The sequence below is a fragment of the Dermacentor albipictus genome, chromosome 9, assembly GCF_038994185.2.
Source record: "Dermacentor albipictus isolate Rhodes 1998 colony chromosome 9, USDA_Dalb.pri_finalv2, whole genome shotgun sequence".
Taxonomy (NCBI): domain Eukaryota; kingdom Metazoa; phylum Arthropoda; class Arachnida; order Ixodida; family Ixodidae; genus Dermacentor; species Dermacentor albipictus.
Window position 1 is genome coordinate 84,031,629 of NC_091829.1, and position 24,057 is coordinate 84,055,685.

The window sequence follows — 24,057 nt, forward strand, 5'->3', positions numbered from 1 at the left end:
AACCATCGCCGCTGACAGGTGTCAAAAGTAGAGGTGGCGTCGTCCGGAGTGCCGACGCCGGAAAGGTCTCGCGCCTCGGCCAGAGCAACGCGGCTACTGCCTTTTTGCGAACGGTTCAGCCGCGAGCACTGTCACACTGAATTACGTGTGTCCTCGTCGGGTCACTCAAGGTGGGGGGAGGGGGCAGCACTCGGTCTCGTAGTGCTTGCGAGAGAAACCATCGGAAGGAATGGCGACGGCGTAAAGATCTTTTGGCGCCGCGCAACAGCAAGCGCGTTGGTCGAGGCGGAGGAGCTGCGCCGTAGCAGAACACTTTCTCCAGTGGCGCTCTCTAGTGTAGGAAGAGAGATCGGAACTGCTCGAAAAGCAGCGTTGTCAACGTTTATTAAGCGAAAGGAAACGCGAAGGTCTCTTGGGAAAATGACGAGGGAAAGGATCATCGTGAGAGATGAATAACGATGGGAGAAAATCCACGAAAATTCTAGCCTCTTCGGTTCGGCAGCTCGTAGGTGCCAGCAAACACTGAGGAAGATAGTTTACCCTCGAGAATCACAGAGTTCACGAGGAATGCTGAGAGCCAGCTTCTCTTCGACGTTAACCACACCTTTCATTTCGTCAGCGCAAATGCCGACGCCAAAGAGAACAAACGCGCGCAGCGTAGACGTTGGAAGGGAGGGACTCCGGAGAGTCGTTCTTATTCGCGTGCCCCACTAGTTTCCCGAACATATAAAAAAAAAAAACGCCGCGCACGTCTTACTCCGGAAGTTAACCACAGGACACGGTCGCAGACGTCAGCGGACCCTCTTCGATCTGTCGTCCATGACAGTGCCGCACTGCCCTGAGCCAATGAACGATACACGCGTGCAGCGTCTCGGGCTGTCCTGAACAGTCCGGGACGCGCTTTTACCAACACCTCGCGCCGTGGCATGCAGCACCGCTGCAGTCACTACCCGAAGCTGCGCGTGTTGGTAAAAGCGTGTTCGGGATACGCAAATCAAAAAGCCCCCCCCCCCCTCCAAAAAAAAAAAAAGATTCACCGACTATTAGGATACTCCCTAATGCGAAATTTGGGCGTAGCTCCGCAAGTGTTTTCATTTCGCGGTATATTGGGTGGCGCGGACAATCTGTCTCGTGCAGCACATTGCGGACGGAGCGAAGTGCGGCCTCGCGAATCGAGTGATCGCCAGTGGCAGCGCGTGGGTGATGCGTGGGCGCGATGCACAGCAGCCGCCGCAGACAGACCACCGCTAATGCAGCGCTTTGTTTCCATATATGGCGTCGGCGGCGTCATCGGTGAACGGACGACGCGCGCTACTCTGGCGCCATCGTCGCCATTCCGGCTCGACTCCCACAAAGGCGGGAACTGCTCAACGAGGTACACAACATGAAAAAACCTCCTCGTCACTCCAAGAGGACACGGTGTTTAAAAATATCTGCCGCACGCACGTGTACGCGGAACGGCGGACATGAAACGACTGGCTTGACTGGCTTTTGCTGAGCCGAAAACTAGATTGGATTTGGCTGAAGACACTCTGTTGCCGGACAACATTCGTTGGCTACGCCAAAATCGCTGCGGTTTGCATGCGGTCCGCCGCCAAAACGTGAGCGGGAAAAGCCTAGGCCGCGAGGGCCGCGGTCTTGCGCGGGCCAACGGCGGTACGCACGAACTGGTGACGTCCTATCACGTGATGCGCGGACCGCGGTTCAAAAGAGCAACTTGGTCCGCCGTGTGGATCGGCCTTTACGAGTGACGTTGACGTGGACGCTCCCGCAGGAAGGGTCGCCTGGAGCTGCGCTCCAAAGCAACACCGCCATGCAGGGGAATGCATGCCTACGGAGCACGCAAGAATGCGCCAGTGAGCCCCCCCCCCCCCCTTCCCATTCATAGCATACCCGCTTAGAGGCTTTGCAAAGTTATGTAGTTTTAAACAAAATATTTCGTTAGAAATGGAACAAGTCGCAATGATTTCGCGTGTGTTTACAAAACTATCAGTGATGTCAATTTAAAATATAAAGCGTAATGAAGTCCGAAGAACGTTTGAAGCAAAAAGCACGAGCAACAGGAAACCCCGTGTACGAACTTCCCATGGAAACGGAGCGATCGCCTCCAGCAACACAGCTTCCGCAAGTCATTAGTTTGAAACGCTCCCTTATTGGCCATAGTTTCCTATAAGAGTGCTCAAGTGGCTTAAAGCTAACGGATCCACGGAATAAAATCACGGGTACTGACATGCTCAGAACCCAAGGTGCCTTTCTTTATTCATTTTTTTGATGGTCGTCTGTATATAAACTCACTGATTCTGAAGCAAGCTAGTTTGAGAAAGCGTGCGCTAGCGACACTCCATGCAGAAAATGAATTCGACGGAGTTTGGAATAAATCAAATGTGTGTGTCCCTGAATTCCCTGAATTTACACGGCGGGCTACGATGGACGCGGTATATAGTGGAGGATTGATTCCGGCCACCTCTCCTCCTTCGAACGCGTACCCACGGTACACGCACGGTACAATGATTAACAACGATTTTCAGAGTACTACGGCCCCGCTTCAAAGGTAGGTTGAAGACAGCGGCTAGATACAGCTTTCAAGTGCAAGCACTAGGTGGCCTCCTACGGCAAATATAAAGAACGAATGAGCGGAACTGTTAAGAGCGCTCCGAAGCGACCGTTGCTCGTTCATCCAGTCCCTTGCTTGCATCTGTCCCTACTTCCAAACGTGCCCGGATCCTGGGTGAACTGGCTGCTCACTTCACCGCCACCGTTATACTAAGAAAGCGCAACGAGGAAGCTCTGGAAAGGCACGCCAACGCCGTCTTCGGTCACTTAACGCCGACTCGCGCGTCAGAGATAATAGGCTGTTTTAGGGCCGATTTACGCTCGAGCCGCCCATCGCCGCAAGCCGCACCGCACGCGTGCGGTCGGGCGAAAAATTCCACGTATCCAGCACTTGTGCGCAAATTACCATTTACACTGTGTGCACAGTGTATGCCTTACACATTGTAAACCGAAATTTGTGCACATGTGCTGGATACGTGCAATTTTTCGTGCGACCGCAAGCGTGCGGTGCGGCTTGCGGCGATGGGCGGCTCGAGCGTAAATCGGCCCTTAGCAGAGCGTTTTTTACGGTCCGCTCCGCTCAGCGGGCTAGCGGAAGCGCAAGTGCGCATGCGCGACCCGTTCAGCAGTGAGCGGGCGAGCGGACGGGAGCCCCCTCTCCGCTAGAAAGCTTTCTCAGCGGAGCGCGGCGAGCGCGTCAAGCGGGTCTAGCGAAGCAAAATGGCGGCCCCCAGTGCTGCTGGCCCGTCCACGAGGTCGTTTGAATCGGGATTTGTAAAGCGCAAACCTAGAGTACACTTTAGGAGACACGAAGATCTTCTATTCGGGAGGCTGTGGCCATGAACCCGTTTCAGAACCATGCCATGTGTGCACGTTTGTTTATGCGGACCACGTTTTAGGTGTACTGAAAGAGCAAAAACCTTGTCTTGGCTACAACACAGCGTAACGGCTTTGTTAATGTAAGGATTATATATATATATAAGAAATGAAAATGCAATGTATTGCGTGAAATGCCTTCAGACACTTGAGCAATTCCAAATATATTTTTTTATTGCGGCAATTCTTACAACTTGAATATTATGTTCATAGCGGTTTTACCTTCTGCGGCAAGGTGGCGCGTCAGGCAAGCACATGCCTTTCGGACGCAGCCGGGCGCTCCGCTAAAACTGATTCTTCGTCCGCCGCTCCGCTAACTGTGAGCGGGTACGCGAGAGCGGACCGGACCGTCAAAAACGTTCTGCTAAAACACTCTAATCTCTCCCGTCTCCCTTGGCAGGTGCGGCGCGATCAAAAGGATACCGGGGGCACGCGCGCTACGCGACCGGCGAGAAACCGCGCTCGCTGCTAGCAAGCACGTGCCTCTGCCGCGCCGTTCTCGCACACAGAACTCACGCCGCGGCGGACTTCCGGCAGCAGCAGCAGCAGCGGGTGCCCGCTCTCGCCCAAGGTCGGACGGCGTCGAGAACGGCGGCGACCCGCAACGACTCCCGGCACGCACCCGCGAAGCTTCGCAGGACGCTCGGCTGAGCGGTGGGCGACTGTTTCATCAATGCGCGGCAACACTCGCACTCTGTACTCCGTCTCGGCAGTTCCGTGCAGTACCGCGGAAGCGCGGGCGCGCGCCTCCAACCAATCGGCAGGGCAAACACACCTAAAGGTATCCCGTGTCGATCCAAGCGAGCATTTGAGGCCCCGCAGCCTTGACCCTGCTGCACCGAACTACCGAGACAAAGCGTAAGATAACCTCCAGGCATGCGGGTCTCGCGTTACGTGACGTCATTCCGCGGCGGCCGACGGACGACGCCGATCCCTTGTCGAAAAGAACGGCTCACGATCGGCGCACGGGGCTTTCGTAGACGGCGTCGCATTCGCGTAGCGCGGAAACCCACGCCGAACGATCCCTCCCGAACCCACTGCAGCGACATAGTAGTAGTAGTAGCCAGCAGAGGCAATGTCTAGGGCGCGTGTTGCGTAGTGGCGCTGCAACGCCCCAAACGCTTATCATGAGACGCGAGTGCCCAGTTGACCGTTAGAAACGCACAAGTGTGCATTACTCGCGCACGAGTCCTAAATATGGAAGCAAAAATGACTAGCTTCATTCAGTTGAACTCGACGCGAGCGGGTCGTATAAGTGGAGGTGACCCAACCCGACTGGCGTTTACACCCATCTTCCCAAAACGGGATGGCCGAGCCGACACGCCGCTTGCCTAGAAGGGTCGACCGGAACAGACAGACGACGGTAGATCGGCACGACCCGCTAGAGTTTACGTGAACCCAACGATCGCTTTCTGGCCCTACAGGCCGACTTCATCGGACCTTATGGGGGGGGGGGTCCATCAAGCAAACGTAGCTACTGTAGGCTGCAAAGACACGATGTGCCAAGCACGAGCGGTAGCCCTCGGACAGGGGGAAAACCTGACGCCCTCCTCTAGCTTGGAGCAACAAACACACTTCCAAGTATGCACATTTAGTCCGCGTTCTGTTCCCCGCCGAAAAAAAAAAAAGAAAACTTGTGTTTATGTCTCCAACTTCGCGGCCAGCCAGGCCATTCAACGTGCGGGACGGACGATCTGCAGCGCGTCGCTAAGTCGAAATGCGCAGACGCTGCGAAGCGTTCTGCAATAGACAGGCGCGCGAGGCATAGGCGTCGCAGAATGGGGAAGGAAGTCGAAGCCAGAGCCGTAGCCACAACTCGTCAAACGAGACTAGCAGGAATGCGCGCCCCCGCGGGTGTCTACGCTTCCCGTTCCTTCAGCTTCCTTCGGGAGACAACCGCGCAACTAGCAGGAAACTAGTTTTTTTTTTTTCTGTCTCTTTTCCCCCTTACATTCCGTGTCATGAGTAGACGCGTCACCTACAGGCGCAGCGAAAACAAAAACGCCGACCCGCTACACAATGACTGCAGCGGTGAAAAAAAAAAAACAAGAGGCCCCAAAAGTGGCTGCTTTCTTCGTCAGAGGCGTCACCGCACGAGACTCCTGTCGAAACCTTTCGTCTCGCTTCGACTGCGCGTAGCGCACATCGCAGCTGCACAGCAGACTGCCGGGAGCAGCTCGTTAACCGTCCCCCCCCCCCCCTCCCTTCACCCCACGGCTACAGTGTAGCAGTCCCCTCCGCGAAGAATTGCCTTCGCAAAACCGACAACCAAGGAGGAGACGAGTGCGAAACGTACGTTAGAACCGTCCAACATATCGCGCGACCTGCCTGAACTAACCTGAACAATGGCGTCCAGTTAAATCTCGAACCGTTTCCATCACGTTTCCGGCATACTGTTTTACAGGAGGCGGACGAACCATCGTACGACGTTGTTTTTTTTTCTTTTTTTTTAAACTCGCACGTGCTGCACTAATAAACGGCGGAGAAGCACGGCACCATTTGGCGTCCGACTCGGCACGGAGAACCAGCGTTGGCCAGCAAGTGCAACGGCAGTTTCACTTCGCACCTAACACATGCCGAAGCCGTCCGGTAGGGGACGCCACGAAATCGACAGGACGTTTCGCACGATAAGAGACGCCCGTCGGCATCAACGTTAGCGAACACGCTCGACGTACCCTACCAAACGCCTCCTAGATAGCAGGCCAGTGCACTCTGCTTTAATGACGCCATGCTACTTGCAAAACTGTTGACGCTAGTAGACTCGTCCAACCGAGCCGTGCCCATGGCGGCTCGGTGTGCATCAAAATGGGCGGCGAACTTGCCCACGCTACTGAAAAACTGTGCCTTCCGCCCGTTATAGGCCGCCTGCTAAGGCGCTGCCGTTGGCACGCCAAGTCTGGGTGGCCACGTGACACAAGTGCGAGCTAGCGGACGGATGGGCACGCGCTAGCGCGTCCGATACGACTCGACGGGGGGAGGCAGCAGACCCGCAAGACCGCGACTCCTTGGGGGGCGCGCAATGGCCAACACAGGGGCCGTGCGCGTGGGTCCCATTTCGCAACGCGGACTCCTTGGATCCAATCGGCGCGGAAACGCTTGTTCGCAGTCACTCGGGAGACGCGAAGCCAGACAATCTCGCCTCCTGCGAATTGAATTCGCAACGGCTGCATAACACTCTGCGCTCGACGGGCCGGCCCACTTCCTCGTGTAAGTCGAGCCCTCCAGACCCTCGGCGTCATGAGAGTGCTTCCCTTTCGGCCCACGCCAAGCTGGGTGGTGGTGGTGGCAATTTTGGGGGCGAAACTGCCGGCATCCTGTTTAAGGCCGTTTGAAGCGCCGACCTCGAGGACCTGGGTAAATTGACAAGAGGCGGAGGAAGCGTCCGCTGGAAAGCCGTCAAGAGAACCCCACGCGAGACGACGCAAGGAAGGAGAAAGGGGGGCGCGGGAAGGCGTGCTCTATCTAAAAAGGCGCCGATTCAATTAGCCGCGCTGACGGGGCGGAAATAAAGCGAAGGGGGGCGACCCAGAACGCACACAAAGTCAGCCGGGAAACCCACGCACCGCTTCCTACTCTACAGAGGAAACGCTAAACCCTGTAATGCCCGATCACAGTTCCACGTCGCGGGGTAAAAAAAAATGAAATTTTTTTTTGCACCTTTATAACTAGCCACGGAGATTACGTTTTACTGATGAAAAGAAAATCAATGATGTTTTACTTGAGCTATACCAATTATTATAGTAGTTGGTGATTACTAACTTCCTAGATTGATTATCCACAGCTGAAACTTCCCTTTAGCTTATATAAAAACTATGCGCTTTGTGTTAATATCCGCGCGCTTAAATCAGCCTTTCGAGACAATGTCAGAGAGTGGCGTACATGATGCGTTAGGCATTACAAGGCCAGAGCAAATGCACACAACGGTAAAAGATCGAAATATTGAGAATCAGGCGAGCGTAAACAGCGCCCACTTATAGCGAAAAGAGCTACGCTACAACTGGGGCTATGCACAGCGATTCCACGGATCAACGAAAACTTAAAAATTGCCTGCCCAGCCACCAGCACAACATCGCAGGATGTGCGGTTAGAGCTCTCGGGCCAGTGAGAAGCCCGCAACATCCCAGTAAACGGCGGATGCCATGGATACCCACCAGGGAAACGCCAGCTGCTGCCAGGATTCGTAGCAGCATTTGCTAAAAACTTTTTTTAAAGTCTTTTCAGGACACTGACAAAACGCTTTCAGGCACTAACGCGTGTGATGTCCTAACAGAGCTCCATGCGAAGCAAAAATTGAATCTTGACCACTTATTTCCGGTCGTGGAGATCATACATTTCAACAAAGAAATAAAAATAAATAAAGTGTCACTTGAGGGTAAACGTAATATTGTTACTAATACTTGAGTGATTGGTTTTCTAAACTGACCGCAACAGAAACATCGCCCCCACGTATCAAAGTAACGCTCCTACGTAGGCTATGCGCTTTGAGTTTCCCGTGCTCACAAAGGGGCCGTGACAGGGTCGTGGAGAACACAAAGCTAGAGTCACGGCGGTGCACCGAGACCGGTAACTTGTTCGGTGTTCGACGGCGCCAACCGTCTCGGTCTGAATCGGCAAGGGTGACCAGCCTGGCCTCAAGCCAAACCCCTAACGATGCAATAGGATCGGGCGGTGCAGAAACGCGTGAGTGCGCGCAAAAAAAAGAATAGACCAGGTGGTTACGACGACTTTTAGCATCCCAAACTACGGCGTCTCTCTGTTCGCTTAACGGACGGCAAGCCTCGCAAATTAACACAACAGCCCGTGGTATGAAACGCCACGTGGTGGTAGCACGCCGGCAAGGACGGCGCTGCGGGTGGACAGCGCTCACTTCGCAAACACGCTGGCCCCCTGGCGGGAAGGAAGAAAATCGATGGAGCACGGAGTGAAGGAGGAAGCCACCGCGTAACCACCACCGCCACCACGCACCGGTGGGTCGTCGCCATGGAAACTGGACAGAAACGACCGCGCAAGCCACGTGCCGGGCAGCTCTACAGCCGGCCTACGACGGGAAAGAAAACAAGCAAACAAACACGCGTCCGCTCAGTGCGCGTGTGTGTGTGTCCTACTCCAACACTCCCTCTCCCTCGCAGGCGCGCAAACAACCGCCCCGGGCACTTCATAATGCATGCGTGGTCATCAGCTAGAAGCCCTGCCGGAGAAAGGAAGGAAGGCGAACGCAGCAGCGCCGGCGGGGCAGGTGGAGCACACGCGTTGATTGAAAGCCGCCCGCCGAATAGCGGCACGGGGAACCCGCTCTTTCCGAACAGCTGCCACCGGGCGCAACACGTGCTCTCAGAAAGGGGGAGGGGGGTCGTCGCTACAGGTCCGCACCCTATATGCAATGGTGGAGTGGTCCGCATCGAGAACGAGCTCTGCATATAATCAACTGGACTAGGAGCGTTTCGTCAGTGTTACATCGTAAGTTTAAAGGGGAAATGATCCGCTCGCTCCAAGACAGCTAGTCGGATTGGGAGGACAGAAAACACCGACCCACAGATATATAAACGATAGTGTAGGGTCGGTGAAGGGATATACAGGTTGATTTTTTTCTCAGTTTTATGGAGTTAAAAAAAATGATCAGTTGCAGATAATTCCACTCCTTGAGCTGCATATTGAGAGAGGCGGACATTAGTAGCACGATAAACCAAAACACATAATCATGTAATTAACGAATACCTGCTAATTATCTTGAATGAGTTACTTCGCGGCACATATCGCAATTTACGAATTGTAGCCGGTGATACCCCAAGGCGCATCCACTTGGAACGAATTTCCAGAACAACGCCAGTTTAGAGATGCGCGCCATCAAACTCGCCGTGTAAAATGCAATGTCGTTTCACTTTATCACAAAACGTTCTTTTATGCATTGAAGCACAAAAGTAACCGGAACTCCCGTGTGTTTCGTTCCACACTTTGGGAAACGTATCGATATTGCTGGCATCCTTGAACTTCCTCTCAAGTGGATACGTCTTGCAAGCACACCGGCTACAACTCGTAAGTTGCAGTATATGCCGCAAAGTAATTAAATGAATTCGTGCATTTGTTAATTATTCGAGCACGTGTTTTGCTCTCTCGTGCTAGTAACGTCCACCTATTGTATAATCCAACTCAAGGAGAAGGATCTTAAAAATTATCACCCTGGCTGCGAAAACAGACCGGGGGGGGGGGGGGGGACTTGTGTAGGAGCCTTGACGCGAGAGACTGCGCGATGCGCTCCCAAGATTTTTTTTTAATCAGGAAGTACTAAACCAATACTGATGGCGAACACGGCAAGCCGAAAGTCCCGAATAATCGTTTACACAACGGGACCGACTTGCCGTGACAAGTCCTACTGTTGAGACACTAGCGCTGGGATTTAGGATCTAACTACTGCTAATATCACGTATTTGGTTACATCTGACGTGGCACATCCGGAGCACCAAACGAATGATCCAAGTACGTTCGCAGGCAAGCCCTCGAGCAGTACTCGGGCTAGTTACTTCCACCACAAGTCTTAGAGAGAGAGAGAGAGAGAGAGAGAGAGAGTTTTGGACATCGCGAGGGCCAAATATAGAGGACTCAATCAGTGCTGTGCACACGGTGAACGTACCGAAGCATTACTAGGGAAAAAGACAGCGCGGAAGCAAATGCCCGCGAGCTGCGACCCCGCAGGGCCCATCATTCCGTTGCCGGCTCGACTGGCCCCCACACAAGAGACTGGTTCCCGCCGTAGTCCTGCGCCAGCCTTTCTTCCACGCCGCTGAGCGCGCTTCGCCGTCACGGCGGCGGAAGCAGCGCACTTACTGGGACGAGGACGACGCTGGGCGACCCAGAACGCGGTGCCGTTAATCTCTGGCTCGACGAGACGAAAAAGAAAAAGAAAGAAAGAAGACACGACAAGGAAAAGGAAACACGCCGGCGAAGATTCGGCGGAGGAATGCGTCTCGCTCCGAAAACGAAAAAGAAAGAAAGAAAAAAGAAAGAAAGTCCGAGAAAGAGGCCGTTACACCGGACCACAAGCTCGCCAGCGGATCGAGGCCGGGTCACGGTTCAACCGGCGACAGCGCCCGAGAGGAGCTTGGAACGGATGCGAGGCGAAATGCGCATCGGCGAACGTCGACCAGTGAAAACGAACCCCGACGTCGTGACGCTCGCAACACGCGTTTCGGGTACGCTCTTAATCTGCAATGGCGAGTGACCCCACCCCCCCCCCCTTCCTGCCGGCATGATCGAACTTTGCGCGAAAGTAGACGAGAAGGGTACCCGGGGCTGTGCGGCATCTTTTTCACCTGGTTCGGCAGCTCCCGCAGCCCAGTAGTGACCAACAATGATCTTTTAAAGCAAATTCCAAGCCCTAAATCGAAATTCCGCTTCCAACAGTCACCAGAATTTAACTCTCTTTCAAATTCAACAAATTTCATTAAAATCGGTTCAGGGGTTGTCTCACAAAAACGTTTTCTTTTGCGTTTTACACGCATTTGAATAGGCCGCGTCAGAGTTGGGCCCGAGCCAAAGCTTCCTCTTAAACCGCATTTACTATATGTAACTGCAGCTCCCATCATAGCGCACCAAATACGAGAAGTGCGGCGCACGGAGGCGCGCTTGCTACAGGAGCCGCCTCTCCTGCCTCGGCCCAGTGTCGTGGAGAAGCGGCGCGTGGCCCCGCATCGTTCAGCGGCAGATCCACATCCGGGTGGGGGATGGATGCAGCGGAATTACAGTGCGGCATATCGCCACGGGACTCGAGCCGCGCCCTACAGGCGCCGCCCGCGCATGATCGGCGCCCGCCCAACGCCACCTCCAGATAGCACACGGCATGACTACCTGGCCTGGTTGCCAGGGAAACCAACGGGGATGGCTCCCGAGGAAACAGCCGTGGTGGGTTTTGACGTCACCGCTTTCGTCACGCCGGCTCGGCAATGGAAATTTCGTGCCGGCCAGGTAAGCGTGACGTCATGGATCGCACTGAACGGGCCTTGTGTGCTATCTAGGTGGCGAGGAAGGCAGCGAGGGAGGATGGGAGAGGGAAGGCCAAAGCACACAAAGCGCCCGTCCGCAGTGGCACCAATGGCGGTAATGGCGAAACAGTGGTTCACACTGTGCCCCTGCCTCCACCATTTTACGGTTGACGTCTAGCACCCCGCGCAACATGGATTCTCGACCACCATGCCTCAGGGAAACGAAGTGTGACTTCCTAATTCGCCATGGCTGTCTGGAGTGCATGCCGGTCTGGCGGAAGCCCCGCAGTGTTTACAGGCCCCTATGGCGTGTGTGCGCGACTTTACGCGCCTTTCCTCGAACTGTCAAACTCTACAGGAGAACGTCCGCGAATCAGCAACGAGCAAAAGAGAAGGATAAGCGTCCACAATCGCGGACCTGCGGCTTGGTATCTACGGAGGCGGGACGGGACGCCCATCGACAAACCAGACTGTGCCTGTCACGTGACGTCGACGGGAGCAAGATCCCTCCCACGATTTTAGAGAGCCTATTTAAGGGCTCTCTAAAATCTAAATGTACCTTTTGATCACTTCATTCTCAGGCTCTTTTACCAACCTTTGAATAAACCGTGCAAGTTTCGCACTAGAAATCGTCTCGCCCTTGCCTGGTCGCCATGGACTACCGGATGCCTGCAGCCCGCCGACAACGCCACGCTACCCAATAGTAACGTCGGTCGAGCTTCGATAAACAGGCGTCGCTACTCGGCAGCAGTACGGTACGCTACCCTCGCTACCCTGGCAGTGGTTGCGTACTACCCGTTAGTACGCAACCACTGCCACCTCGTAACTCCGAGAATTCCAAACAACCGCATCCGACACTCATGTTTGTACTTGGCACTCAAAAAAAAATAAAAAAAAGACTTCGGGTGGTTGAGCGTACGAAAATAAATAAATTAGAAGAGAGGCGCAACTCGCTGCGCACGCAGCAGAACAGGCGGCTGATCGACGACGAGGCTTTCCCCTTTGCATCGGCTGTGCACAAGTTTTGCACCTTAGCCGGTACGTACGGCTATGCGTGTCAATTCGAGATCCGTATCGTAATATTTGTTTCACCAACTAGCAGAACGGGACATGCTCCCCAGGCTGTAAAGCGTCAGACGCACACGAAAGTGTACGGACCAGGGGTTGGCTTTACGCTCTGCACGTTAATTTAAAATTGAATTTAGGATTGCAGTCCAAGCTTGGCATTGAGAACTTTCCAGTGCATCGACCAAGTTCAGTTTATGCGTGTTAATTACGAAGCAATTCAGGTTTTTTTTCGGCGATCCTTCGGCTCGTTTATGCCTCCTGTCTTTGTTATGTTCCGGGTGCATGTTTTTTTGGCAGAGGGGGGATAATCAGATTTTTCTAATTTCCCTATCTACTTCCACCTTTTGGGTGGGGCCTCTGTCCGGGTTTATTCCAACTTTGGCCAATATGGCTCTTCCTGTTTTCGTGGTGCTAAGTCTCTCAATTTGAGAGGTAATATCTAATATATTTGACATATATCTAATATATTTGATATATATTTAATATTTGAGGTAATATCTCGGAGCATGAGGTGGCCTATGTAGACGCGGCGGGAGGTAGCGGCAGTTTTACGGTGGCAACGGCCGTCAGCGGCCGGGGTATTCCCGTGACTGCTGTCACTCTGCGCGGGCGCAACATAGAAGTTGCCGAGGAAGTTGCGATCGCATTAGCTTGCGCTGGAACGGACGTGAAATTTGTGATCAGTGACAGCAAAACTGCCATACAAAATTTTAGCAAGGGAAGGATCTCGCCCTTAGCGGCCAGAATCCTAGGCCAGAGAAAGCTAGATAGAAAAATTCAAATAATTTGGACTCCGGCGCATGAAGCCGTCCCCGGCAACGAGGCGGCCCACAAGCTGGCTCGAGATCTCTACCGCCGAGCCGCTACGGGGCCCCTCGATGACCGAGGGAGCGGAGAGCGCATGCTAAAATATGGGGAGATCACGCAGCATTATAGATTGGCTCGTAGACTGGTATCCCCGCCAGACCCAAAATTAAACAACAGACAAGCAGTCGCGTGGAGACGACTACAAACTTATACATATCTGCACCCGGTTATGGCGAACCACATGTTCCCCGAGGCCAGGAGCGATAAATGTAATCTTTGTGGGGCGAGAGGGACCCTCGACCACATAATATGGGAATGTCCGTACTCTCCCGGGGGAACGCACAAAATAGATAGTAGAGACACCTGGGAGACCCTGCTGCGCAGCTCGGACCCTGAGCTCCAGCTCCGGCTCGTCCAACTGGCCGAAGAGGCTGCTGGGACCCAAGACCTCCCAGCCTGCATCTGAGGCGGCGGCACTCGCCCCCTGACCTGTGCGTCGGGGGGTGGATAGATCACCTTTTTCCGTTGGACAATAAAGTTTATTCTATCTATCTATCTGTCGGCGATCCTTTGGTCCGTACACCTCTGCTCACGGGTGTAGGTGCTTTGTAAAAAAGTCTTCTGTTGCAGCTTAGGGTGGCGTTAGGGCAAGGAGTCTGCGAAGCCCATCGACTGCTACGTCAGGTTGTAAGAATGAAGGAAAAAGGGTTCATTGGCTTAGTCACACGGCTGCAGCTACGGAAGCCCACTCCATGCAGGAGCAGGTTAACCGTCCTAGTTCACGCCAGGACCCTCTCTCCCCAACTGTTCGAAAAGTCTCCGCTTTTATTACCGTCGCCTTCCCTAGGTGAGTGGACTAGGAAATGCCATGACTGTCCCGCAGCAAATCATAATCATCGAATCCGTGGCGATACCACGCCCACGCTCGAAACGCAGCAGTAACACCGCCTCGAAGCCAGATGTTGTGGAATATGCGGTAGGGGGTAGCACTGGATGGGGGTCTCACTTTCATCCTCAGTTCAGGCTGTCAGGCAATGGCGGGGTTGATGGCCTTTTGTGGACCCGTCTAGTGTCGGTGTCCACGCTGCGTTAACCTCAGGACAGGCGCTGATGGATGAGTGGTGGTTTGCCTCGTGGCAAACGTCTAATTAACTGAATCCCAGATCGCCGTCATTGTTTGGTAGCATTAGATGGGGCCCCCCTTTCATTTTTAGCTCAGGCTGCCAGGTAATGGTGGGCTTGTGGCCTTTTTTGGGAGCTGTTAAGAGTCGGTGTCCACGCTACGTTGACGTCTGGATAGGCGCTGACGGATGGGCGGGTGTTTGCCTCGTGGTAAACGTCCAATCAACGCTTCTGTGGTGTTGAGACGCAACGCTTCCTTTCTAATGCACAATACAAACGAGGCGAAAGCCTATTAAAGCTGGGCCTGTAACCGAGAGAAAGGGCATCCGTCACCTGTTCTGGGCTCCACCCAGGAACGAGGGCTACGAGGGAAAGGATTCTCAAGAGCTGCCAAGCTAAAAGATTACCCGACAAACGGCGACACACGTTGGCTCGTCGAGGTTGCAAGTCACTACTGCAATGCTCACATGAGGACGACCTCCACGCTTTCATTTAAACATCGCCCCCTACGCCGCAGGCCCAGATGCTCAAATAATAAAAAAAAGAACACTGCAGAAGGGGTTAAAAGCTAAGCACAAGCACCTCAGTAACGTCGACCCGCAAGCGTGACAGAGAGATAACGCGCTCAGAAAGGCGGGCAGAAATCGTAGGCAGCAAAAAGCGTCGCATTCCTCGGGGTGTTCGGCTGGGCGACCCACATAACGGCCGGGAGGGCGAGAGGACCCGAGCGCAACCTTTCGCCTCCCCCGTCCCGCCGTGCGCGGCGAAACCTCGAGCAAAACCTCCCTCCCTCCCCCCTTTGCACCCCACGTAACCCGCCGCAGGCGTCGGGAGAGTGGGAAGTGCGCGGAGCGGAGGAGAAACCGTGTCTCCGAGTCGGTCGGTCCGGACGCCGTTGACGACACCACGTGGCCACGCTGCAGTGGCTGTTCTTGAAGCCCCCGGGTCCGTGATTTAAAGCGCCTTCGCCACATTGGAAAGTTTTGTTCAGAAGCTCACTCGACACACGTCCTGCCTCTTCGATGAGCGAAGTGCAAGTGACAGTGGTCCGGACAATTCCACCGTCAGTTGCACTATACACATCTACACATCCATCCATCCATCTACACATCCATCCATACATCCATCCATCTACACATCCATCCATCCATCCATCCATCTACACATCCATCCATCTACACATCCATCCATCTACACATCCATCCATCCATCCAACTACACATCCATCCATCCATCCTTCCATCCATCCATCCATCCATCCATCCATCCATCCATCCATCCATCCATCCATCCATCCATCCATCCATTTTGGGTTTCACGCTTCAGAACAACGATCCGGTTACGGGGGCACGTTGTAGCGAGTGGAGCTCCGGATGGATTTTGACCACCGGTTGGGGGTAGGGAATGTTCTAACGTGTAGCTACATCTAAGCGCTCGGGCGTCTTTGCATTTGGGTCCCCATTGAAACGCGGCCGCGGTGTAACCCTCGACCTCTCGAGCTCAGCCGCGCAAAACGGCCGTAGCCACCAAGCTACCTGCGGCGGGTGACCGGCCCGCGAGCAGGAACTCTTTTTTTCCCTGTTCGCCGAATGCGCGCGCTATCCTACACCACCACCGGCAGTGCCGTAAATTTTTTCTTGAAGCTAAGCAGCCGTCGGGCAACGGCAGCGAGAACGGGTGTTTCCGGTTTCGCACGCGCGAGAAGATCCCCCCGTTTTTGGCTACTTGCTGCTGCGTTAGGTTACCGACCTCGCGTGTTATGCATGCACGCGTCGTTTGTGTAATCACTGTGCGTGCCACATTTCTCACCGGGAAACTGAGCAAGACCCGACTTTCTCGTTGAAACCGTACGAAGCTAACACAGCGTGTACGCCGTCATTATCAATATAAAAAAAAAACTAGCGCAAAATAACAGTACACAGACAGAGAAGACGACAGGACGAGCGCTAAACATCAACTGAGGGTTTTACTGCGAGCGAAGGTACATATATACATTTCGGTGGTGCATGCGCACACAGGGCTAAAACAGTACAAGCACATTCTAATCAAAATTTGGCAAACTGTTCTGTAAGCACATTTTTTTTTCTTTTTTGGACAAGGCAAGCGATGCCGTGCTGACACAGTTATCACCTTCCCTGTCAATGCGATATGCCTCACAAATCTCGCGCCCCCACCTCGTGCCTCCCCTACCAAGCACACACGTGGTATCAAACGCAGGCACGCACCCGCACCGCTTACAATGCTTGGCCAAATGCCCCCCCCCCCCCCCTCCCCGCTAATGAATCTACCAGCGTTATTTTGCGCTAGTTTTTTTTTAAATAATGATGACACACCAACTAGCCCAGCTTTCTGCCTTGGTCATTATAAAGTTGCGATGTCTTTTTTTTTTGTCGGGTTTTTGCGGGTGTTTATGAAAATTCCCTGACGGTCTTCTATAGAGGGGGTTCAGGCGCAAGCAAAACTTAGTTGCATTTGTAGGTCAGACGCCCAAGAGAGGTCAATGATCACAATTATACATAACGAAAAGCACGAACATAAGAAGGAGCGCGCTTACACTACGTCCCCGCCTGATGGAAGCGGCCAGCCTGGCCGCTAACAGAAAGTGAGTTCCAACACGCGTGAATGGCTTCGGGGGGAAGCCGTGAACTGTCTCTGTGCGGCGGCGTTCGTCGGACACTGAGTGGACCGGTGGCCACAGTTCCGCGGAGATTAGCGCCAGAGCTCCTCGTGTTCGTCGTTCGGGTGTGACGCACCATCAGATTATTTTTTAAACTGAATCATCAGTCTCACCACATTCCACCCACCTAGGTCGGCCGGGCTCACACTCGCAAAACCAACAAAAGAAAGACGCCATCATTTGCCGATTACGCGGCTTCGGCTGAAAAAAAAGTCGTTTCCTGCTGGCCGCTTTAGGAATTCCATTATGTCCCCGAATTTTCCACAAATTACGAATTTCTTGAAGATTCCAGGTTCTCCATGATGGCAGATACCTCGTAAAAGAACAACGAATGCAAGGAAGGCATATAATTATGTTGAAATTGAAACGTGTAAATAAGGAAAACGGAGATAGAAGTGAAAACAAATGTATAGCAGGCCTGGCTAAAAACTCGATCCGGCTTGTCCCTCAAGTCAGCACCTGCTTCAATAACTACCAGCAACATCTTACGGCGGTTTGGAATGGCCGCTCATCTAAAACGCGGCAACGACCTGCATATCAGGGTGGCGGCGGCGGGCCCAAGAGGTGTATTCAAATGCAAGCAACTTTTGAGAACTGTTCCATGTGCTCCTAAAAATGCTGTGTACATACTGGGGTAAAAAGAAACAAAGAAAAGCGTAAAAACCAAGCGCGGACAAGGAATCTTCGCAACGGGCGCCGAGATGTCCAGCTTCTGGGGCAAGACGTTGTTCGGAATGGCCTGCCGAGGTGGCAACATGCAAGTTTTCGCAGCCAGCTGCAACTCCGAGCGTGGCGAGCTTCCCCGAAGATACCATGGAAGCCTTCAACAACCGCCGCGGTGACTCGTTTCGTAGGGACCCCGAGGTGACGCGTCAACAACCCCTCGGCGCCGCTATGAGTAAACGTGATCGGCGGGTCAACTATTCATAGTACAATATTTTTGTGCGCACAATTGACAAAGACACAGTGAAGGGGGACACACGAGCGCTTTGGACACAATAGCGGTCAACTATTGTCAGTGAAATCGGCAGCGCCTTCACGGTTCGACTGAAGCAGGGGGGTTTCCTGGAAGGAGATGCCTTGCGGTGCCTACTCACGGGCCTTTGAAGACGCCAGACAGTGGACAGGCGCGGAGGCCACTGTGCGAGGTCCACTCTGGAATGTCCGAGGCGCCGGACAAGGGACAACCGGTGGCCACGGTGCCTGGTCAGCTCGGGGAACCAGACTCAAGATAATGGGCAAGCGGCGGGTCGACTGCGTTGACGTTTGACGCTGCTAATCGGCAGCGAAAACTGTGCGTACGTGTGTGTGTGTGTAAGCCGTCCCGCAGAGAGGCGGCTCGTTTACGATGCCGTCGGACGTTTTGCCTCACCTAGGGATCTAGGGAACACGAAGTGTTTAGAAACTGCTGTTTGGCGGCTGCTAGGTGTGCTCGTCGTCGTGCTCTGTGCTCGTCAATGTAATCGTGAGCTGTGTGCTCGGTTTGCTGTACGCTCCCGTCTTGCGGGCTCCATTTGGGAGTCACGCTAGACTGTAAATGTATCCCATGTTTAAAAATACTGTAAATAAACCCTGTTTGCCTAGTCCTGTCGCCCCAAGTTCCTCCGATCGTCCTACAAGCCCGATTCCAAATCTTACAACGTAAGCTGCTACGTCACAGAATGCTTCGCAAGAAACATGACGCTCAAGAGTGTCCATCGGATCACGGCGCACAATAAATCGACAGAGACTGACAAGAGTAAAGACACCACCAAACTACGCCAGTCCCTGTCCGATTTATTGTGCGCTGTGATCCAACGGACGTGTTTAACCAACTATCCCACCAGTTCCGTCCCGAACAAGCTCAAGAGTGGGCACGTTGTCGTGACAGGCCGCCGTGTAGTGCGCGCCAGGCGTGCTTCCTAGGATGAAGTCCGAACGCCGTGAACGAACTCCGGTGACCGAAGAAAACGTCCCCCTCCCTCCTCTCCCCCCCTTTTGTTTTATGTTCTTTCTTACATACACTTCCAAGCGCAACGTCACCCGAACATCTCGCCACTAGATTTGTATACACATCGAAGCACAACATAGCATGATCAATGACGGACGTGGCTGTCGCCGTCTCTCTCTCTCAGGCGGCGTGGCGCGTGAGATACGAAAGAGCAAACCCAGCCCACGCGTGACCACGTCTCACTACAGCTTTTCAATGTGTCGCTTCTCGCACAGGCGGCTGGGGCACGAAATGCGTGAAGCTTTACAACTGCTCTGCAAAGCTTGTTCAGAAACGCTCCAAGCGCTTTGACTGAGCAAGCCGACGTCATCCTGGACGTACATTTTTCCTGCGACCGACAGACGGACGGACGACGTCAACAACGCGTCCGACCAAGTAACGCATCCATCTTTCCTCAGCCCTTCTTACTCTCGTTATTCTCAGACCATCCTCGACTCGAAGGTCTTTTTCCAACTCTCCTGAATTGAGTACAGCGTCGCACCCGGACTGTAAAAGACACCACACTTACAAAGAATTGTCTGGGAATATCACCGAAGCGCAGTTACCGCTACAAGTTGCAGGGTGGCGAAGCCGTCCACTTTGTGCAGTCGAGGTGGAGTGTTGAGGTGCGAGGAACGTTCTACAATACGGGCAGTTAAGTCGAAACGATACGAATGGACAACCAACGACGCCAGAGGAAGCATAGGGGAAGGTAAGAGATTCGTTCAATCGTCTTGCCGTTAGCGCACTGCATACTATCGCGCTCAGTGTGAGCTACAACGCGCTTTCGCGTTGCAGCTCGTTACTAAGCGCGACAGAAAGTCTCTCCTTCAGCATCATTATACATCCCCGCCACGGAGTACTTCTGCGACTCATTTCCCGTGGGTGGCCGGGAGTTGGCATCACGACGCCGAGCTCCGGCCAGATCCTTCACCTTGAATTTCGCAGTTCCCGGGGCCCGGACCTCACGGCCCGCATATTAAAAAAAAAATTAAAATGTGGGGTTTTACGTGCCAAAACCACTTTCTGATTATGAGACACGCCGCAGTGGAGGACTCCGCGAATTTCGACCTCCTGGGGTTCTTTAACGTGCACCCAAATCTAAGTACCCGGGTGTTTTCGCATTTCGCCCCCATCGAAATGCAGCCGCCGCGGCCGGGATTCGATCCCGCGACCCCGTGCTCAGCAGCCCAACGCCATAGCCACTGAGCAACCACGGCGGGTACGGCACGCAGATAGTACGGCACGCAGAGTCGCAGCGTGCAGGTGCGCGAGAAAACAACTCCCCCTTCCTAGCAGGGGAAATGCAAGGCGTATCGCGTCTCGGCGAGTGTAACACCGCCGAGACAGCCGTGCCTCGTGAATGGAACGCCCGACGAGGTAGGGGTAAAAAATAAATAAAAATAATGTGGAGGCGAGAGAGCGCGGCCGACGACCAAAGGGACAAGAATAGCCGGCAGAATGGGGCGCAATTAAAGGAACGCGAGGGGGAAGGATCGCGCAGACTGGGAGGGCGAGGGAAGAACCACGCGCAACGGCGGCAGGTTGCTGTTCGCTTCACCTTCACTCGGCGAAGGCGATCTTCTCGCATACCCCACTCTCTCTCTTTCTCTTCCAAGGAAAGGAAAACCATCCAGGGCGGGAAAAACTTGGGGGGGAGAGAGAGGATGGAGGAGGAGAGAAGCCCCGGAGTGCGAGGTGCCGGTTGGCTGCTCGCAGCGCGCGCCTCGGTCCGTGGCCGCGCCTCGCTCCGGCGGCGCTGGCTCGACACAGACAGGAAAGCACTTTAACCTCGGCCAAGGCCACTCAACGTCAGCCACCACCCCTCCGTCTTCCTCCCCCTCTCACCGCCACGAACACGCCGCCGGTGCGATGCACTTGAAAAAAAAAAAATTCTGCCTCCACACACCCGCCGCCGCTGCAGCGGCAGCAGGAGCAGCAGCCCACCCCCTCCCCCACCACTCTCCCCCGGGGCCGACTCTCGGAAACCGGCGAGGGCGAAAGAAAGCGTCCCAAGATGGCGGACGACGCCAGCGGGACGGGACGACGACGAAGGGTCGCGCGACTTTGCCGCTTCGAAAGAAGGGAAAAGAGCCGCGCGGAAAAAAATACGAAAGCCGACTGCGCCAACTTTCGACGCGAGGCGCAGACGGAGTTGTCACCATGGCGAGGCCAAATGGTGACTCGACGGGCCAGGATCGATATGATCGCCCGCAAAGTCGCATACCGCGGTCTTCGAACAAACCACGTGCGCGCCGGTACCTCGATTGCTACTGCACGGCTTCCAACCGTGCCATCTATCTCGCAAGTCGTTCGCGGCACTGCCGAAGGTACGAGGAGTTCAAGGGCAACGCACTTCAAGGAGGCGGAATATAGTACAGTTCCGGGCGTAACTGTCTTCATTAACGGTAGGATTACGCAGTTCTGTTTCTGCTTGGTACACGAGATGCCACAGCGATACGCGACACTTCAGGACCTCTGCACAAGCACGCGGTACACATCGCGAATTTCACGGGCGCTGAGCAGACGACGCAGCGGATGAACACATCTCGAGGGGGCATTCGGCCCTTCCTATTGGCTAAGGAGTCCTGCAGACTGCACAGTGCTGCAGACGACTTGCGAGACGCAGTAAGCATGAAGTTGCACAACGTGATGAGAACTGCGCCACTCTGGCCTCCCCCTATTACGAATTCGCTCCCTCTTCGTTTCTCCCCCCAAGGTAGTAGCGGCAAGCGCATCGGCCTTTCGTCTCGGAACGGTATTGCCACGCACGCCAGCATTGTTACCGGGCCCCAGCGGCCTTCTCCGACAGCTGCTGCACAACCTGCGATGAACACACATCAGCGCGCGTCGCTCGAGCTGTCAAGCACCGCGCGTAAATCACCGACAGTGCGAAGCCATGTCGCACCCAGCGCGAACCGCTGTTGCTCTGTCGACGAAGTAAGTGCCCGCTCAGGCGCGCTTACTCTCACAACCAGTGAAAATTTCGCCGTGCTGTGTTGACACGGAAACGTTGCAACATTGAAGTAAAAAGGAATTAACTTGTACGAAGGAACTCTTAGCACCGATGCGTTTCCCTACCAGCCCATTCGGGAAAGAAAAGGTTGACTCGCCATCCCATCCCAGCCCTGCTGAAGTGGATGTCCAACGAAGCTGTTGCAAAACCACCGCTACGACTGCTGAGGAGGGATGCAATGCTTGATTGATGGTTCGGATGCTTGTATGCTTGTTTTGAAGCTTGTTCTTTATAGAAACATACGCTGTTCTGTACGTTGTATGCGCGATTACAATGAATGTATGCACGGTTCGCTTCACTTTGCTGAGCGCTTGTAGCCTCTGCCTTACGGGGGTATGAGCCATCGCACTTTTGCTGGCTTACGGGGGCATGAGCCATTGCTGATGATGATAGATGCTTGACTTGAGCTTGTTCGTTATAGAAACGTGCGCCGTTCTGTACGGTGTATGCGTGATTACAATGAATGTATGCACTGTTCGCTTCACTTTGCTGAGCACTTGTAGCCTCTGCCTTATGGGGGTATGAGCCATCGCGTTTTAGCTACCTTACGGGGGTATGAGCCGTTGCTGATGATGCTAGATGCTTGACTTGAGCTTGTTATAGAAACGTACGCCGTTCTCTACGTTGTATGCGTGATTCCAATGAATGTTCCACTGTTCGTGATTCGTGAGCGAACGTGATTCCACTGTTCGCTTCGCTTTGCTGAATGCCTGTTGCGTCTTAATTACGAGGGGAATGAGCCACTGCTGACAATTTCTGCTCACGGAAGGACACGAAAAATGCCGACCACCGAGAGGCCAACAATGCCGACCACCGAGAGGCCAACGACATCGCTGCAAAAGCGATAATCGTCCGCATTTTGCCTGATCCATCATGCCGGACGGAGGACAGTGCCACGGTAATCGGAGACGGGTAAAGACTTCCTAATAACGTCCCTTCGATGCATGTTCGTAAGATAATAGTCTTTTCGACAGTGTGTACTTGCGAAACGATGCTACTCAGACTTACACCCAAGGTGGCAGGCAAGTTACTTGGATCTAGGCTTGTGCCAGAGTGGATACCTTCCGAGACTTTCGAGCGGTTCAGGTAACTTCACAACCGCTGCAACAATAAAAGCGTCTTATTCATGCGCCACCTCTAACTGGTTACCTGGACATCCACCGACCGTGGCAACCCGCTTCCCATCCCCTTCAATGCAACAAAAGGTGGAAGTATCGGGTAACAAAACAAGAATACAGCAATCCTTCTACCAATATACGTGATCCATAGCACAAATCTCTCCGAAGATATTGGGTTGTGAGCGAGTCCTTTTCTGCGTAACACGGTCCTGGGGCCAGTTACTTATTTTTCCGATTGGCTCTTTCTCCTAAGTTACTGCTTTGAGTCGTTTCACACCGCTTTTTCATATATATTTGATTGGCGTTCAGGCCCGTTATTGCTTCAAGAAGGAGCGGGCTTGCCGCCGCTTTCGTTTATTTTCTCTTTAAATACAGGGTGGCGAAGAGTCTGGAGTGGGGCCCAGCACCCGAAGACCCCTTTGAAGTGGCCAAAGCGAATACGTGTGTCCCGGGCTCGATGCTGACAAAAGGCGGCTCAGCCTGGCCCGACGTGTCAGACTCAACGCCAGGCCGGACCCGATCAACGGCGGATCAACAAAGCAAGCGGCAACAGAGAACGAGAACATAGTTAATTAAGCCTCGGCCGTGGTCATTGCAGACGACGGAGACAATGGTACAGGCAACAGTCGCCATAAGCAATTTGTAATAGAAATCAGGGTACGTTGATCGTTTCGATCAACATGCGACGCCGTGTTAAGGGCGGGCGTGATGCTCGCTTGACATTTTTTCTGCTCATCCCGAGAGCCGAAGGCGAGCATGCCCGCACCATATGTGGCATCGCCTTCTACATCACGTCGCTTGTTGGCACCTCCGATCACTTTCTTCGAGCTGCCTGCTTCGCTAGCTGTCGTCTCCATCTCCGTACCGAAAGTGGA

At 53.9% G+C, this 24,057-nt stretch overlaps 1 protein-coding gene across 10 annotated transcripts in view; it reads right to left on the bottom strand.

The window, feature by feature from the left end:
* Positions 1-24,057, bottom strand: part of heph (polypyrimidine tract-binding protein 1 heph) — a 163,239-nt gene that overhangs the window by 42,161 nt on the left and 97,021 nt on the right. Inside the window, exon 1 of one of the 10 annotated variants that reach the window (XM_065453833.1) lies at positions 758-803. The exons of the other annotated variants lie outside the window; for them this stretch is intronic. The gene's annotated coding sequence lies outside the window, so the exon portion shown is untranslated. Of the gene's footprint in view, positions 1-757; positions 804-24,057 lie in introns of those variants that run through there. 10 annotated transcript variants of the gene reach the window in all.